Here is a 17982-nt window from a genome sequence, read left to right as displayed (position 1 = left end):
AAAAAGGCCCTTGTTTTACCTGAATAATAATAATAATAATAATAATAATAATAATTAAAGCTGCAAGCAGCGTTATGAGGGCCCTCGCACCCCCGGCGTGTCGAGCCACGCCCAACACCTGAAACCAGCACGTCCGATCTGATGTCACATTGATGGAATTCATGCATTTAACCACCAGCTAACATTTCACCTCGTTCAATCATGATTAGTTAGTCGTCCCACTAGGTGGCGCTCTAACCATTAATGACAAATGGCATAACAAACATTTCCGAGCTCGAGTCTCATCACGCCTATGACCTTTGGGAGAGATTGAACATTGTGTTTTTGAGTGACAGCAGATTACTGCTTTTTGGCGAGTGACTGAAACCACGTGCCGCCATGACCACCCCGTTTCCCTGAATGTAAAAAGCTTCGCAATTTAACATCACAAAGGTCTTTAGATGCCACACACTGGAGATCGCATCAATCTGATGAAATCCCTTGGAGGAGTTCGTCAAAGTACGGTGCCTGAAAAGAGGGGAAAATGTCGCCAAAATTACACATTCATTTTAAAATGGCTGACTTCCTGTTGGATTTGGGATATTGCTCCAAGAGACTTTTTTGTACATCTTGATATCTCCTATAAGCTTACCAGCTTTCAGACTCATAGATAAAACACAGAGCAGGGGCTGTGGTTTTGAAATTTTGTAGGGGGCGCTGTGGAGCCATTTTGCGCTATTCAAGGAAAATGGTTACATAACAACAAAGCGTTCATCACATTGGAGGTGTGGGCCAAATTTAAAGCCTATATAAACTTTCCAAGCTCCTCAAAAGCCACTTCATCTTTCATGGTCAACCGCCTTCCCACCAGGGTGCGCCGTTCAGTTTAAAGTCACAATTTTCGCACTGAAGCATCATGAGGCACTGATGGTGATATTCACCGCTTTTGAGGTGGCCACGATGAACCTGTAAAAATCAGTACAACAAAGTGAAAGCCATGACATTTCCTGTTGCCACTAGGTGGCGCTCTGCGTATTCCCGACAATGGGCACATCAATCTGTTCAGGGCGGGTCTGACATCATACCTGTAAAGTCTGGTTCTGATCAGCTTGGATTTCATTGAGTTATACTAATTTGTTTCTCCATGGCGAGACATCAAAGTTCGCCATGCTGCTGGGGTCACACCCTTTCGCAAAAAGTCACAGTTTTCACTGTAACCCAAGACCAACTCCTTAAGGCTTTCCTGGAGAAATTTGAGGCTGCAGATGTCACCCATCACAATACTGTACCCCAAAGTGTAAAACATGACATTTCCTGTTCCCACTAGGTGGCGCTGTCCCTGATGTCAAATATGGCAGTTGAAATATGTTCAGGGGTGGAGTCTTATCATATGTGTACTCTTTGGTCCAGCTCGGACAATGTATGACAGAATGAGAGGCAATAAGATTTTCATGGCGAGTCATAGAAATTCGCCGGGGCGCCACGGCGTCACCGTATTGTGAAAACTCAAAAGCTCCGCAATTTAACATGGCCCAGGTGTGTAGTTGGCACTGTCCAAATTTGAAGTTTATAGGACCAAATCCCAAGGAGGAGTTCGTTAAAGTACAAGGCATGGAAACGGTAAAATCAGAGCCAAAATGTCACCTTCAATCCAAAATGGCGGACTTCCTGTTGGGTTTAGGACATGGCCATAATAGACTTTTTTGTGCGTCTGCTAACGATAGATATGTGTTCCAATTTTCATACATGTAGGTCATACCTACACCGGGGGCTCGCGTTTTAGATTTTTCTAGGTGGCGCTACTGAGCCAATTTTCCCTGGCCATGTCTGAGGACATTAAAATACGTAATTTTTCACCAGACCTGACGCGTGTGCAAAATTTCATGAGTTTTTGAGCATGTTTAGGCCCTCAAAAAGGCCCTTGTTTTACCTGAATAATAATAATAATAATAATAATAATAATAATTAAAGCTGCAAGCAGCGTTATGAGGGCCCTCGCACCCCCAGCGTGTCGAGCCACGCCCAACACCTGAAACCAGCACGTCCGATCTGATGTCACATTGATGGAATTCATGCATTTAACCACCAGCTAACATTTCACCTCGTTCAATCATGATTAGTTAGTCGTCCCACTAGGTGGCGCTCTAACCATTAATGACAAATGGCATAACAAACATTTCCGAGCTCGAGTCTCATCACGCCTATGACCTTTGGGAGAGATTGAACATTGTGTTTTTGAGTGACAGCAGATTACTGCTTTTTGGCGAGTGACTGAAACCACGTGCCGCCATGACCACCCCGTTTCCCTGAATGTAAAAAGCTTCGCAATTTAACATCACAAAGGTCTTTAGATGCCACACACTGGAGATCGCATCAATCTGATGAAATCCCTTGGAGGAGTTCGTCAAAGTACGGTGCCTGAAAAGAGGGGAAAATGTCGCCAAAATTACACATTCATTTTAAAATGGCTGACTTCCTGTTGGATTTGGGATATTGCTCCAAGAGACTTTTTTGTACATCTTGATATCTCCTATAAGCTTACCAGCTTTCAGACTCATAGATAAAACACAGAGCAGGGGCTGTGGTTTTGAAATTTTGTAGGGGGCGCTGTGGAGCCATTTTGCGCTATTCAAGGAAAATGGTTACATAACAACAAAGCGTTCATCACATTGGAGGTGTGGGCCAAATTTAAAGCCTATATAAACTTTCCAAGCTCCTCAAAAGCCACTTCATCTTTCATGGTCAACCGCCTTCCCACCAGGGTGCGCCGTTCAGTTTAAAGTCACAATTTTCGCACTGAAGCATCATGAGGCACTGATGGTGATATTCACCGCTTTTGAGGTGGCCACGATGAACCTGTGAAAATCAGTACAACAAAGTGAAAGCCATGACATTTCCTGTTGCCACTAGGTGGCGCTCTGCGTATTCCCGACAATGGGCACATCAATCTGTTCAGGGCGGGTCTGACATCATACCTGTAAAGTCTGGTTCTGATCAGCTTGGATTTCATTGAGTTATACTAATTTGTTTCTCCATGGCGAGACATCAAAGTTCGCCATGCTGCTGGGGTCACACCCTTTCGCAAAAAGTCACAGTTTTCACTGTAACCCAAGACCAACTCCTTAAGGCTTTCCTGGAGAAATTTGAGGCTGCAGATGTCACCCATCACAATACTGTACCCCAAAGTGTAAAACATGACATTTCCTGTTCCCACTAGGTGGCGCTGTCCCTGATGTCAAATATGGCAGTTGAAATATGTTCAGGGGTGGAGTCTTATCATATGTGTACTCTTTGGTCCAGCTCGGACAATGTATGACAGAATGAGAGGCAATAAGATTTTCATGGCGAGTCATCGAAATTCGCCGGGGCGCCACGGCGTCACCGTATTGTGAAAACTCAAAAGCTCCGCAATTTAACATGGCCCAGGTGTGTAGTTGGCACTGTCCAAATTTGAAGTTTATAGGACCAAATCCCAAGGAGGAGTTCGTTAAAGTACAAGGCATGGAAACGGTAAAATCAGAGCCAAAATGTCACCTTCAATCCAAAATGGCGGACTTCCTGTTGGGTTTAGGACATGGCCATAATAGACTTTTCTGTGCGTCTGCTAACGATAGATATGTGTTCCAATTTTCATACATGTAGGTCATACCCACACCGGGGGCTCGCGTTTTAGATTTTTCTAGGTGGCGCTACTGAGCCAATTTTCCCTGGCCATGTCTGAGGACATTAAAATACGTAATTTTTCACCAGACCTGACGCGTGTGCAAAATTTCATGAGTTTTTAAGCATGTTTAGGCCCTCAAAAAGGCCCTTGTTTTACCTGAATAATAATAATAATAATAATAATAATAATAAGAAGAAGAAGAAACGGAGCAGATACAATAGGGCCTTCGCACTCTCGGTGCTCGGGCCCTAATAATAATAATAATATTAAAGCTGCAAGCAGCGTTATGAGGGCCCTTGCACCCCCGGCGCGTCGAGCCACGCCCAACACCTGAAACCAGCACCTCCGATCTGATGTCACGTTGATGGAATTCATGCATTTAACCACCAGCTAACATTTCATCTCGTTCAATCATGATTATAGTCGTCCCACTAGGTGGCGCTCTAACCATTAATGACAAATGGCATAACAAACATTTCCGAACTCGAGTCTCATCACGCCTATGACCTTTGGGAGAGATTGAACATTGTGTTTTTGAGTGACAGCAGATTACTGCTTTTTGGCGAGTGATTGAAACTCCACGTGCCGCCATGACCACGCCGTTTCCCTGAACGTAAAAAGCTTCGCAATTTAACATCACAAAGGTCTTTAGATGCCACATACAGGAGATCGCATCAATCTGATGAAATCCCTTGGAGGAGTTCGTCAAAGTACGGTGCCTGAAAAGAGGGGAAAATGTCGCCAAAATTACACATTCATTTTAAAATGGCTGACTTCCTGTTGGATTTGGGATATTGCTCCAAGAGACTTTTTTGTATATCTTGATATCTCCTATAAGCTTACCAGGTTTCAGACTCATAGATAAAACACAGAGCAGGGGCTGTGGTTTTGAAATTTTGTAGGGGGCGCTGTGGAGCCATTTTGCTTTATTCAAGGAAAATGGTTACATAACAACAAAGCGTTCATCACATTGGAGGTGTGGGCCAAATTTAAAGCCTATATAAACTTTCCAAGCCCCTCAAAAGCCACTTCATTTTTCATGGTCAACCGCCTTCCCACCAGGGTGCGCCGTTCAGTTTAAAGTCACAATTTTCGCACTGAAGCATCATGAGGCACTGATGGTGATATTCACCGCTTTTGAGGTGGCCACGATGAACCTGTGAAAATCAGTACAACAAAGTGAAAGCCATGACATTTCCTGTTGCCACTAGGTGGCGCTCTGCGTATTCCCGACAATGGGCACATCAATCTGTTCAGGGCGGGTCTGACATCATACCTGTAAAGTCTGGTTCTGATCAGCTTGGATTTCATTGAGTTATACTAATTTGTTTCTCCATGGCGAGACATCAAAGTTCGCCATGCTGCTGGGGTCACACCCTTTCGCAAAAAGTCACAGTTTTCACTGTAACCCAAGACCAACTCCTTAAGGCTTTCCTGGAGAAATTTGAGGCTGCAGATGTCACCCATCACAATACTGTACCCCAAAGTGTAAAACATGACATTTCCTGTTCCCACTAGGTGGCGCTGTCCCTGATGTCAAATATGGCAGTTGAAATATGTTCAGGGGTGGAGCCTTATCATATGTGTACTCTTTGGTCCAGCTCGGACAATGTATGACAGAATGAGAGGCAATAAGATTTTCATGGCGAGTCATTGAAATTCGCCGCGGCGCCACGGCGTCACCGTATTGTGAAAACTCAAAAGCTCCGCAATTTAACATGGCCCAGGTTTGTAGTTGGCACTGTCCAAATTTGAAGTTTATAGGACCAAATCCCAAGGAGGAGTTCGTTAAAGTACAAGGCATGGAAACGGTAAAATCAGAGCCAAAATGTCACCTTCAATCCAAAATGGCGGACTTCCTGTTGGGTTTAGGACATGGCCATAATAGACTTTTTTGTGCGTCTGCTAACGATAGATATGTGTTCCAATTTTCATACATGTAGGTCATACCCACACCGGGGGCTCGCGTTTTAGATTTTTCTAGGTGGCGCTACTGAGCCAATTTTCCCTGGCCATGTCTCAGGACATTAAAATACGTAATTTTTCACCAGACCCGACGCGTGTGCAAAATTTCATGAGTTTTTGAGCATGTTTAGGCCCTCAAAAAGGCCCTTGTTTTACCTGAATAATAATAATAATAATAATAATAATAATTAAAGCTGCAAGCAGCGTTATGAGGGCCCTCGCACCCTGGCGTGTCGTGCCACGCACAACACCTGAAACCAGCACGTCCGATCTGATGTCACATTGATGGAATTCATGCATTTAACCACCAACTAACATTTCATCTCGTTCAATTATGATTAGTTAGTCGTCCCACTAGGTGGCGCTCTAACCATTACTGACAAATGGCATAACAAACATTTCCGAGCTCGAGTCTCATCACGCCTATGACCTTTGGGAGAGATTGAACATTGTGTTTTTGAGTGACAGCAGATTACTGCTTTTTGGCGAGTGATTGAAACTCTACGTGCCGCCATGACCACCCCGATTCCCTGAATGTAAAAAGCTTCGCAATTTAACATCACAAAGGTCTTCAGATTCCACACACTGGAGATCGCATCAATCTGATGAAATCCCTTGGAGGAGTTCGTCAAAGTACGGTGCCTGAAAAGTGGGGAAAATGTCGCCAAAATTGCACATTAATTTTAAAATGGCTGACTTCCTGTTGGATTTGGGATATTGCTCCAAGAGACTTTTTTGTACATCTTGATATCTCCTATAAGCTTACCAGGTTTCAGACTCATAGATAAAACACAGAGCAGGGGCTGTGGTTCTGAAATTTTGTAGGGGGCGCTGTGGAGCCATTTTGGGATATTCAATGAAAATGATCACATAAGAAAAAAACCCTCATCACATTGGAGGTGTGCACCAAATTTAAAGCCTATATAAACTTTCCAAGCCCCTCAAAAGCCACTTCATTTTTCATGGTCAACCGCCTTCCCACCAGGGTGCGCCGTTCAGTTTAAAGTCACAATTTTCGCACTGAAGCATCATGAGGCACTGATGGTGATATTCACCGCTTTTGAGGTGTCCACGATGAACCTGTGAAAATCAGTACAACAAAGTGAAAGACATGACATTTCCTGTTGCCACTAGGTGGCGCTCTGCGTATTCCCGACAATGGGCACATCAATCTATTCAGGGCGGGTCTGACATCATACCTGTAAAGTCTGGTTCTGATCAGCTTGGATTTCATTGAGTTATACTAATTTGTTTCTCCATGGCGAGACATCAAAGTTAGCCATGCTGCTGGGGTCACTGTTGAGTGTTAAATCAACACTTTTGACAGTGTTATATGTTTAAAAGTGACCTAGTCAGTTTTGAAGATTAACAATGGCTAACACTGAGCAGTGCTGATTTTCTAACACTGGAAAATAACTCAAAATGTTAGAAATATTCCAGTGTTAGAAAATCAGCACTGCTCAGTGTTAGCCATTGTTAATCTTCAAAACTGACTAGGTTACTTTTAAACATATAACACTGTCAAAAGTGTTTATTTAACACTCAACAGTGTTGTATTTAACACTCAGAGGTGTGGACCCATATAGACACTCTCTAGTGTTAATTTAACACTGGAGATTTTGCTGTGCACCTCTTCCTGAACAAGACCCTGTAGGATCCACCTGAATGTCCCAGTCCTGGACCGTGTTTGTAACCAGGAGGATCCCAGGCCTGATTGTTGTTCATGTATTAGAAATATTCTTGTTTTATTGTTATTTACTTTATTGTTAATAAATATCCATGTAATATTGTTCAACATTAGCGTTATGTTCATGCATGTTAAAAATACCTGCAAATAAATTGAGTTCAGTGACAATTACTGTTTGTTTTAATCAATTTATTAATAACATAAAACTTTTAAACCAACACAACACATATAACAATGTAACAAATATATCCAAATAAATACATTTTTCATTTTGGAACTGATATTTCTAGAAGTGAAAACAGTCTGTCCATCCTCTCCCTGCTCTCCTCTCCTCAGCCTCTCTTTGCTGCCTCATGTCCTCTCTGATGAGGTCTAGCAGCTCATCATCCTGGTGTCTTTTCCTCTTCCTCCCTGTTGTGGGAGGCCGACTCCCTTCCCCATCGCTGTCGTTTTGGTCACCCACTGCTGCGCTTGGCCCTGGAGTGTCATCAGGGAGAGAGGAAATTAGGCCAGGAGGCCTAATGGAAGGCCTCTGTCCTATCACCTCATCGATGAGGGCAAACCAGGGCCAAGTAGCAGCCATCTACTTTGTATGGACCCACCATACAAGCTAGTTTAGGGTTATTTTAATTAAAATAAAAACATGTCTATGCAGATGCCCAAAGCTTAACAACACAACCGATATAAAAATGTAACTTTTGCACCACCAGATTTTCATATACTTACATTTGAACGTGTTTTCCTCTCCTGCTTCGATCAACATCGTTATTAGAAAAAAATCTCCTGGATGGCCCGAAATGAATCCTGGGATATGGTAGGACACGAAGGATACACTGGACCCATCCTTCAAATGAAGGACGCATTTGTCGCCACATTTGGAGGACTCTTTGAATTTGGACAGCCTTCGTCGCGTCGCTGTGACATCATTTCCTACAATTACAGGATTTGAAGCATCCTTCCCCTGAATTTGGACACAGACTATGAGTACAGGTGTTTGAACAAACAGCACCTTCTTCCTCTCTCCTGGGACTCGATGTTGGCTGATGCTTTCTGGACACATTTGTCACTTTGAGCTTTTATGACCTGAAGGGTCTGTGCAGCCTGGATCTGCTCCAGCATGTGCTCGGAGAATGAAAGTCACGCGGATTATTCAATTGGCTGTGAGCAGCATGTGGGAGCAAAGCTGGAACACCTGAGGACAGGTTTGAAGAAGCAGGGAGTCAGTGCAGACAGAAAGCCTCAGAGTTTTGAAGGAGAGGCTGCAAGAGCCCAGAGCATAGACTGGATATCAAAGATGGCCTGTTTGGAGTGAGTGTATTTGGAGCGGATGGTGGAGTGCTCAGTTTCTCAGTGGATTCATGTTTCGGTCCTGGACGTTGATGCTTGTTTGTGTGAAAGGACACAGATGGACCTTGTTTCCTTCTTTCATTCCTTTTTGTGTCCTCTGTGCTTCATCTGCTGCTCTTCACTCTGTTACTTTGGACTGATTTCACTCATTTTCTTACTTTCTTTTCAAAGAACTTTTGAGCGTCTTTGTTTCCATGTTTTCTTTGCGTCACACTGACAGTACGTAAACAACACAACAAGTTTGATCTCAGGCTCAAAGAAGGAGCAGCATCCTCTCTCCAACCTGTTTCTCCATCTTCTACAACACCTGATTCATTCCAGTTTCTCTGCTTTCCCTTTGATTCATGTCAACATGAAGCCTGAACGTCTGTGATGAACACACTATCAGGATCACTGACATATTTCATCATTTAAAAACACTTCCTGTCACTGTGGTGGTTACAGTGACATCATGCAGTTTGTGCTTTGACCTCCAGAGGGCGACAAAGCAGCACAGACAGAGAGCTCCATTCAAACTTTGCTGCCATCAGTAATAATTCTTCAAATATAATCATCAGTGTTTGAGCAGTTATGATATCAGGAACAATCTAGACATGTGTGACAATGCTGAACATGTCACATGACACACCTTAAACATCATGTGATCCACTCTCAGCTGCACTTTCATTCATGACTTCGACAGGTTGAAATGAGCTTTGAAGAAACATCGGTTTAGTGCTGAAACATTCAAACGCTACAGGAAGAAGAACAACAAAGTGATGACACATGTTTGTGTTTCAAACAGCAAAAATAAATCACGCCCTGCCAGAAAGTCGGGAGTTTCCGAGGTTCGCATGAACGCAGCACACAGTGTTTCGATCCGCCTGAGTGTCGTCAAACGCCTCTTTGGGTGTTTCCTTCCTGTTCAAAGTTTACTTTTACTTTCCTGATCTTCGTGGAGTGGAGCTTGTTGTTGGTGTGTGTGAAGAATCTGTAAGTTTGCTTTGTTTCCTCCTTTAACAGTTTGTCTTTAGGAACTTTACTGTTTGTTCAGCTCATGTTTGATTTCTTCACACAACAAACTGTGTGTGTTTGTATTTCCGGGCTCTCCATTAAAGTCAGTGTGTAATGTTTTCCTGGCTAACATCAGCTGTGTGCAGCTTAGTTCAGCACAAATCTGCCGCTCCATAGTTCACGGTAACGGACTCACAGCTGGACCAACAAGGCCGAGTGTGTCCGCCATTCTAAGCTACGTTCGTGTTTGTGTAGTTATACCAATCTAGCAACCGCACGCTTCCTAGTACGGGCAGTACTCCGCTTACTAGGAAGTACGAGAAGTGCGGAAGTGAGAGGCTTGTGAAATGGGACGGTCTAGCCTTCGTCGCGCTGCTCAGGTTGCCTAGCAACCACGATACTAACCGCGAGAAACGTTTCATACAGCTTTGTGTGACAGAAATGAAGGGGAAAAATGTTTTGTTGTTCATTCATTTTCTTTATGAGATCACTTTGATTAGTTGAGTATCTGAGGCTGAGACCACAGGACCGTAAAACATGATAGTTGGGCTTCATTTCTGTACTGAACAGTCATTTCAAGATTAGTTAGTAAATAACAATCAGCTAATGTTGTTCATGAGACTAAAGTCATCTCACTGTGGTAATGTAAATATAATATGGCCAATATTATATGTATTGTCAGATTATTATGATATATATATATATATATATATATATATATATATATATATATATATATATATATATATGTGTATATATATATATATATATATATATATATATATATATATATATATATATATATATATGTATATGTGTGTGTGTGTGTGTATTTATTACAGGATATATTACAGCAGTGAGCTTGAACTCTGTGTCAAAGATTCAAGTTGCAGTTATTTATATTTCCTATCACCTTAAATCTTCACTTAAAGACAAGAATCTTTGACAGTGTATATATAGATGTATCATACATAAGAGACTAATATTGTTTGTTTAATTTGTTGGCATTACTAAATTTGGCTCAATGCTTACATACATGTGTATTTAGAAAATGTACGAGCTGTGATACACATGGAAATCAAATGTGTGATAAGCTGCAGGATTCAAACACAAGTGTAACTTATAAATGCATGTTCATACTTTTATTGCACAATCAGAGAGAAAGAAAAAGAGAGAGAGTGCAGGACAGACAGACAGGTGACAACATCGCTAATGTCACACAACTTTGCCGACATGTGGCCAACAGTAATGTTTTAATGTTCTTCATTATTAAACATTCGCACATAAATAAGTGACATCATATTCAGTACTTACTTTTGAAAGTTTACTCTTTGGCCGCTCCGCTTCAGCCGTCTGCTGTATTTTTCGGCAAAATTATCCACACCCACCACCGCGCTATGAATTATGGGATATATGGGACCACACTTCAAATTTGGGGAAATCGACGGCGCATTTGGAGTACACTTCGGATTGGGACACCCGTTGTCGCTGTGACGTAATAGGTCTCAAAATGCATACTCTGAAGCGTGCGGTCGCTGGATTGGGACACAGCCATAGTTTGTACTTTGTGAGTCCAGAGTCCACACAGGACGCAGCATGCGTGATGATGTCACAGCCCTTTACCTCCTTTACTGTCACTGTGATGCTGACCCCAGACCAGGGGTCCGTTCTTCGTACCTTGCTAAGTAAGTTAGCTGGATTTGATTGTTGACGATTTCGCGTGATCTTGGATCGTTCGGTTCTCCGAAGCTCATCCGGGACTTGCTGTCATAGCAACAGATCCGTAAGCGTAAACCTGCTTGGGAGCAGGCTTACTTTATGTAAACAGGATTAGATCGCGGCCACTCAGGTATGTCCGCTTCATTTATACGAAAGCAACAGCGATATTTTTCCACTGTTTTTCCATAAATAAATATTATCAATGTAACTAAAGATAATGCAGTATTTGATTCTTTTATTGATTTCATACAGATACATACAGGTCATTTCCTAAAAAAAAGGGAAATGTACTATTAATCATTCTATTTCATGTATTTGATTATTTCAGATGTAATTCATATTTTAGAGTAGTAATAGTAAATTACTTCGTGTAATCAAGATGAGAGACCACGGCTATAAAAGCGAAGGTGGATTTGGGAAGTCTGTCGCAGCCATGTCCTGTCCGTTTGTACGCGAGCAAACCATTGCGGAAGGTACAAGATTGATAAGGAGAGTTTTCAGAATTCAGCTTATATTGCGGGATAGACAGGATCCTTTAGCTCAGCGCGACAGTGTGCTCATAGAGAGATATCGATTTTCCCGTGAGGGTATTATTTACTTAACCAACTTGTTGACGAGGGGGTGCAGGACCACCACCTGTCTTTTTTTGCTCTGCCCTTTTCTTGGTTGTTGTTATAAACAAACAAACAGATTATTTCAGGGTCTCTTTTCAAGAGACTAAAAGCAATATAAGTGATAAATATTACCATTCTGTAGAATATTCTTATATTTCACTTTTACTTGTTCCCATGTTCTAGTGGGTCCTGTTGTGGCTCTAATGTGAAAGAGGATATAATGTAATATAATATAATATAATATAATATAATGTAATATGATATAATGTAATATAATATAATAAATTACTTACGAGTTTAATTTGTCAGCAACTTTCTGCCAGCCCTCTCTCCTTGCTTTTGCAGCCTTTGCAGTGTTCCCTTGCGTTTTAATTAAACTCTGAAACTCCTGAAATCCCTCAATCAAGAGTTCTTGCTCTGCTGCCGAAAAATACTGAGCGCGCTCCTTTGACATTTTCGCCGACCAATCAAAGGGTTGCCGATCAATGTTTCTACTATCGATGCGTAGCCCCTTTTAAGCCACCCAGTGATCTCACATTACTTCATCCAGCTGTACTAATCGTCAACAACAGGTGTGTTCGGAGAACCGGAATAGCGAGCTCAAAGTTGGCGCGATGATTTGATCTTGGATGTGTCATTTGATCTTGGATGTAGTAAGCGAGGTACCAAGAACGGACCCCAGCACCGTGATAAAGTGAGCTGCTGCTGCTGAACTTGAGCAGGTAACAAAGTGATGAGCAGTCAGGGTGCAGGTTTCTACCTGTTCATGTTTCTACAGTAGAATCACTTTGAAGTGTCTTTGTGCTGGTTTCATCTTTGATTTGTGTTCATACATAAACACTCGGAGAAAGATCATGTGTGTCCTCATCAGGACAGGATCTGTGTTGGTGTGTGGGGCTGTAGCCTCAGCTTTGTATTGTTACATGGTCATTATGAGACAGTGTGTTTCATGTAATACTTTACTCTCTTAAAGAATCAACCCAACACTGATCACAACAAAGAGACATCCAACACACACAAACATTTGACCCACAACATGCAGTTAATGTGCACAAATGTCTTTGATATGCTGCTCAGTGATGGTGGTGACTGTCAAAGCAGAGCTAGTGAGAACCCAATGAGAATCAATAAGTGTATTGATAAGGAATCAAGGTATCTGCTCCAGATGTTTGTGGTCCTGGTGAAAAGGCAATGAGTTTTCTCCTTGAAATAAGTGTTTATATTTAGGGCCCGAGCACTAAAAGTGCGAAGGCCCTATTGCAGCGGTCCCCAACCTTTTTTGCGCCACGGACCGGTTTATCCCCGGCCTTTAAGGTGTCGCGGATAAATACAACAAAATAAAACTAGTACCGGTACCGGCTCCGTTTCTTATTAGGGCCCGAGCACCGAGAGTGCGAAGGCCCTATTGTATCTGCTCCGTTTCTTCTTCTTCTTCTTCTTCTTCTTATTATTATTATTATTATTATTAGGGCCCGAGCACTGACAGTGCGAAGGCCCTATTGTATCTGCTCCGTTTCTTCTTCTTCTTCTTCTTCTTCTTCTTATTATTATTATTATTAGGGCCCGAGCACTGACAGTGCGAAGGCCCTATTGTATCTGCTCTGTTTATTATTATTATTATTATTATTAGGGCCCGAGCACTGACAGTGCGAAGGCCCTATTGTATCTGCTCTGTTTATTATTATTATTATTATTATTATTATTTCGGCAAATGAATCGGCCTTTTGAGGGCCTAAACATGCTCAAAAACTCATGAAATTTTGCACACGCGTCAGGTCTGGTGAAAATTTACGTATTTTAATGTTCTCAGACATGGCCAGGGAAAATTGGCTCAGTAGCGCCACCTAGGAAAATGAAAAACGCGAGCCCCCGGTATGGGTATGACCTACATGTTTGAAAGTCGGTACACATATATAACGTTCAGAGTCGAACAAAAAAGTCTATTATGGCCAAGTCCTAAACCCAACAGGAAGTCCGCCATTTTGGATTGAAGGTGACATTTTGGCTCTGATTTTACCGTTTCCATGCCTTGTACTTTAACGAACTCCTCCTTGGGATTTGGTCCTATAAACTTCAAATTTGGACAGTGCCAACTACACACCTGGGCCATGTTAAATTGCGGAGCTTTTGAGTTTTCACAATACGGTGACGCCGTGGCGCCGCGGCGAATTTCAATGACTCGCCATGAAAATCTTATTGCCTCTCATTCTGTCATACATTGTCCGAGCTGGACCAAAGAGTATACTTATGATAAGGCTCCACCCCTGAACACATTTCAACTGCCATATTTGACATCAGGGACAGCGCCACCTAGTGGGAACAGGAAATGTCATGTTTTACACTTTGGGGTACAGTATTGTGATGGGTGACATCTGCAGCCTCAAATTTCTCCAGGAAAGCCTTAAGGAGTTGGTCTTGGGTTACAGTGAAAACTGTGACTTTTCGCGAAAGGGTGTGACCCCAGCAGCATGGCGAACTTTGATGTCTCGCCATGGAGAAACAAATTAGTATAACTCAATGAAATCCAAGCTGATCAGAACCAGACTTTACAGGTATGATGTCAGACCCACCCTGAACAGATTGATGTGCCCATTGTCGGGAATACGCAGAGCGCCACCTAGTGGCAACAGGAAATGTCATGGCTTTCACTTTGTTGTACTGATTTTCACAGGTTCATCGTGGCCATCTCAAAAGCGGTGAATATCACCATCAGTTCCTCATGATGCTTCAGTGCGAAAATTGTGACTTTAAACTGAACGGCGCACCCTGGTGGGAAGGCGGTTGACCATGAAAAATGAAGTTGCTTTTGAGGGGCTTGGAAAGTTTATATAGGCTTTAAATTTGGCCCACACCTCCAATGTGATGAACGCTTTGTTGTTATGTAACCATTTTCCTTGAATAGCGCAAAATGGCTCCACAGCGCCCCCTACAAAATTTCAAAACCACAGCCCCTGCTCTGTGTTTTATCTATGAGTCTGAAACCTGGTAAGCTTATAGGAGATATCAAGATGTACAAAAAAGTCTCTTGGAGCAATATCCCAAATCCAACAGGAAGTCAGCCATTTTAAAATGAATGTGTAATTTTGGCGACATTTTCCCCTCTTTTCAGGCACCGTACTTTGACGAACTCCTCCAAGGGATTTCATCAGATTGATGCGATCTCCTGTATGTGGCATCTAAAGACCTTTGTGATGTTAAATTGCGAAGCTTTTTACGTTCAGGGAAACGGTGTGGTCATGGCGGCACGTGGAGTTTCAATCACTCGCCAAAAAGCAGTAATCTGCTGTCACTCAAAAACACAATGTTCAATCTCTCCCAAAGGTCATAGGCGTGATGAGACTCAAGCTCGGAAATGTTTGTTATGCCATTTGTCAGTAATGGTTAGAGCGCCACCTAGTGGGGCGACTATAATCATGAGTGAATGAGATGAAATGTTAGCTGGTGGTTAAATGCATGAATTCCATCAATGTGACATCAGATCGGACGTGTTGGTTTTAGGTGTTGGGCGTGGCTCGACGCGCCGGGGGTGCGAGGGCCCTTATAACGCTGCTTGCAGCTTTAATTATTAGGGCCCGAGCACCGAGAGTGCGAAGGCCCTATTGTATCTGCTCCGTTTCTTATTATTATTATTATTATTATTATTATTATTCAGGTAAAACAAGGGCCTTTTTGAGGGCCTAAACATGCTCAAAAACTCATGAAATTTTGCACACGCGTCAGCTCTGGTGAAAAATTACGTATTTTAATGTCCTCAGACATGGCCAGGGAAAATTGGCTCAGTAGCGCCACCTAGAAAAATCTAAAACGCGAGCCCCCGGTGTGGGTATGACCTACATATATGAAAATTGGAACACATATCTATCGTTAGTAGACGCACAAAAAAGTCTATTATGGCCATGTTCTAAACAAAACAGGAAGTCCGCCATTTTGGATTAAATGTCACATTTGGGCTCTGATTTTACCATTTCCACGCCTTGTACTTTCGCGAACTCCTCCTTGGGATTTGATCATACAAGCTTCATCTTTGGTCAGTGTCAACTACACACCTGGGCCATGTTAAATTGCGGAGCTTTTGAGTTTTCGTAATACGGTGGGGCCGTGGCGCCACGGCGAATTTCAATGACTCGCCATGAAAATCTCATTGTCTCTTATTTTGTCATACATTTTCTAACCTTGACCAAAGTGAACACATATGATAAGGCTCCACCCCTGAACATATTTCAACTGCCATATTTGACATCAGGGACAGCGCCACCTAGTGGGAACAGGAAATGTCATGTTTTACACTTTGGGGTACAGTATTGTGATGGGTGACATCTGCAGCCTCAAATTTCTCCAGGAAAGCCTTAAGGAGTTGGTCTTGGGTTACAGTGAAAACTGTGACTTTTCGCAAAAGGGTGTGACCCCAGCAGCATGGCGAACTCTGATGTCTCGCCATGGAGAAACAAATTAGTATAACTCAATGAAATCCAAGCTAATCAGAACCAGACTTTACAGGTATGATGTCAGACCCGCCCTGAACAGATTGATGTGCCCATTGTCAGGAGTACGCAGAGCGCCACCTAGTGGCAACAGGGAATGTCATGTCTTTCACTTTGTTGTACTGATTTTCACAGGTTCATCGTGGACACCTCAAAAGCGGTGAATATTAACATGGGTCCCTCGTGATGCTTCAGTGCGAAAATTGTGACTTTAAACTGAACGGCCGACCCTGGTGGCAGCGCAGTTCACCATGAAAGATGAAGTGGCTTTTGAGGGGCTTGGAAAGTTTATAGAGGCTTTAAATTTGGCCCACACCTCCAATGTGATGAACGCTTTGTTGTTATGTAACCATTTTCCGTGAATAGCGCAAAATGGCTCCACAGCGCCCCCTACAAAATTTCAAAACCACAGCCCCTGCTCTGTGTTTTATCTATGAGTCTGAAACCTGGTAAGCTTATAGGAGATATCAAGATGTACAAAAAAGTCTCTTGGAGTAATATCCCAAATCCAACAGGAAGTCAGCCATTTTAAAATTAATGTGTAATTTTGGCGACATTTTCCCCTCTTTTCAGGCACCGTACTTTGACGAACTCCTCCAAGGGATTTCATCAGATTGATGCGATCTCCAGTGTGTGGAATCTAAAGACCTTTGTGATGTTAAATTGCGAAGCTTTTTACTTTCAGGGAAACAAGGTGGTTATGGCGGCACGTGGAGTCTCAATCACTCGCCAAAACGCAGTAATCTGCTGTCACTCCAAAACACAATGTCCAATCTCTCCCAAAGGTCGCAGGAATGATGAGACTCGAGCTCGGAAATGTTTGTTATGCCATTTGTCATTAATGGTTAGAGCGCCACCTAGTGGGACGACTATAATCATGATTGAATGAGACGAATTGTTAGCTGGTGGTTAAATGCATGAATTCCATCAATGTGACATGAGATCGGACGTGCTGGTTGTAGGTGTTGGGCGTGGCTCGACACGCCGGGGTGCGAGGGCCCTAATAACGCTGCTTGCAGCTTTAATTATTATTATTATTATTATTATTATTATTATTATTCAGGTAAAACAAGGGCCTTTTTGAGGGCCTAAACATGCTCAAAAACTCATGAAATTTTGCACACGCGTCAGGTCTGGTGAAAAATTACGTATTTTAATGTCCTCAGACATGGCCAGGGAAAATTGGCTCAGTAGCGCCACCTAGAAAAATCTAAAACGCGAGCCCCCGGTGTGGGTATGACCTACATGTATGAAAATTGGAACACATATCTATCGTTAGCAGACGCACAAAAAAGTCTATTATGGCCATGTCCTAAACACAACAGGAAGTCCGCCATTTTAAAATGAATGTGTAATTTTGGCGAAATTTTCCCCTCTTTTCAGGCACCGTACTTTGACGAACTCCTCCAAGGGATTTCATCAGATTGACGCGATCTCCTGTATGTGGAATCTAAAGACCTTTGTGACGTTAAATTGCGAAGCTTTTTACGTTCAGGGCAACGAGGTGGTCGTGGCGGCACGTGGAGTTTCAAT

The 17982-nt window shown here is 42.6% G+C and overlaps 1 protein-coding gene across 1 annotated transcript in view; it reads left to right on the top strand.

The window, feature by feature from the left end:
* The first annotated feature begins 9501 nt into the window (after positions 1–9501).
* Positions 9502–17982, top strand: part of LOC146378531 (protein NLRC3-like) — a 46600-nt gene continuing 38119 nt past the window's right edge. Inside the window, exon 1 of the mRNA XM_084941324.1 lies at positions 9502–9614. The gene's annotated coding sequence lies outside the window, so the exon portion shown is untranslated. The remainder of the gene's footprint in view (positions 9615–17982) is intronic.

Source organism: Perissodus microlepis, chromosome 10 (assembly GCF_051167445.1).
Source record: "Perissodus microlepis isolate ML-2025 ecotype Zambia chromosome 10, ASM5116744v1, whole genome shotgun sequence".
Lineage (NCBI taxonomy): Eukaryota > Metazoa > Chordata > Actinopteri > Cichliformes > Cichlidae > Perissodus > Perissodus microlepis.
Note: the sequence above shows the minus strand (reverse complement) of the source record. Positions and strands in the feature narration are given on the sequence as shown.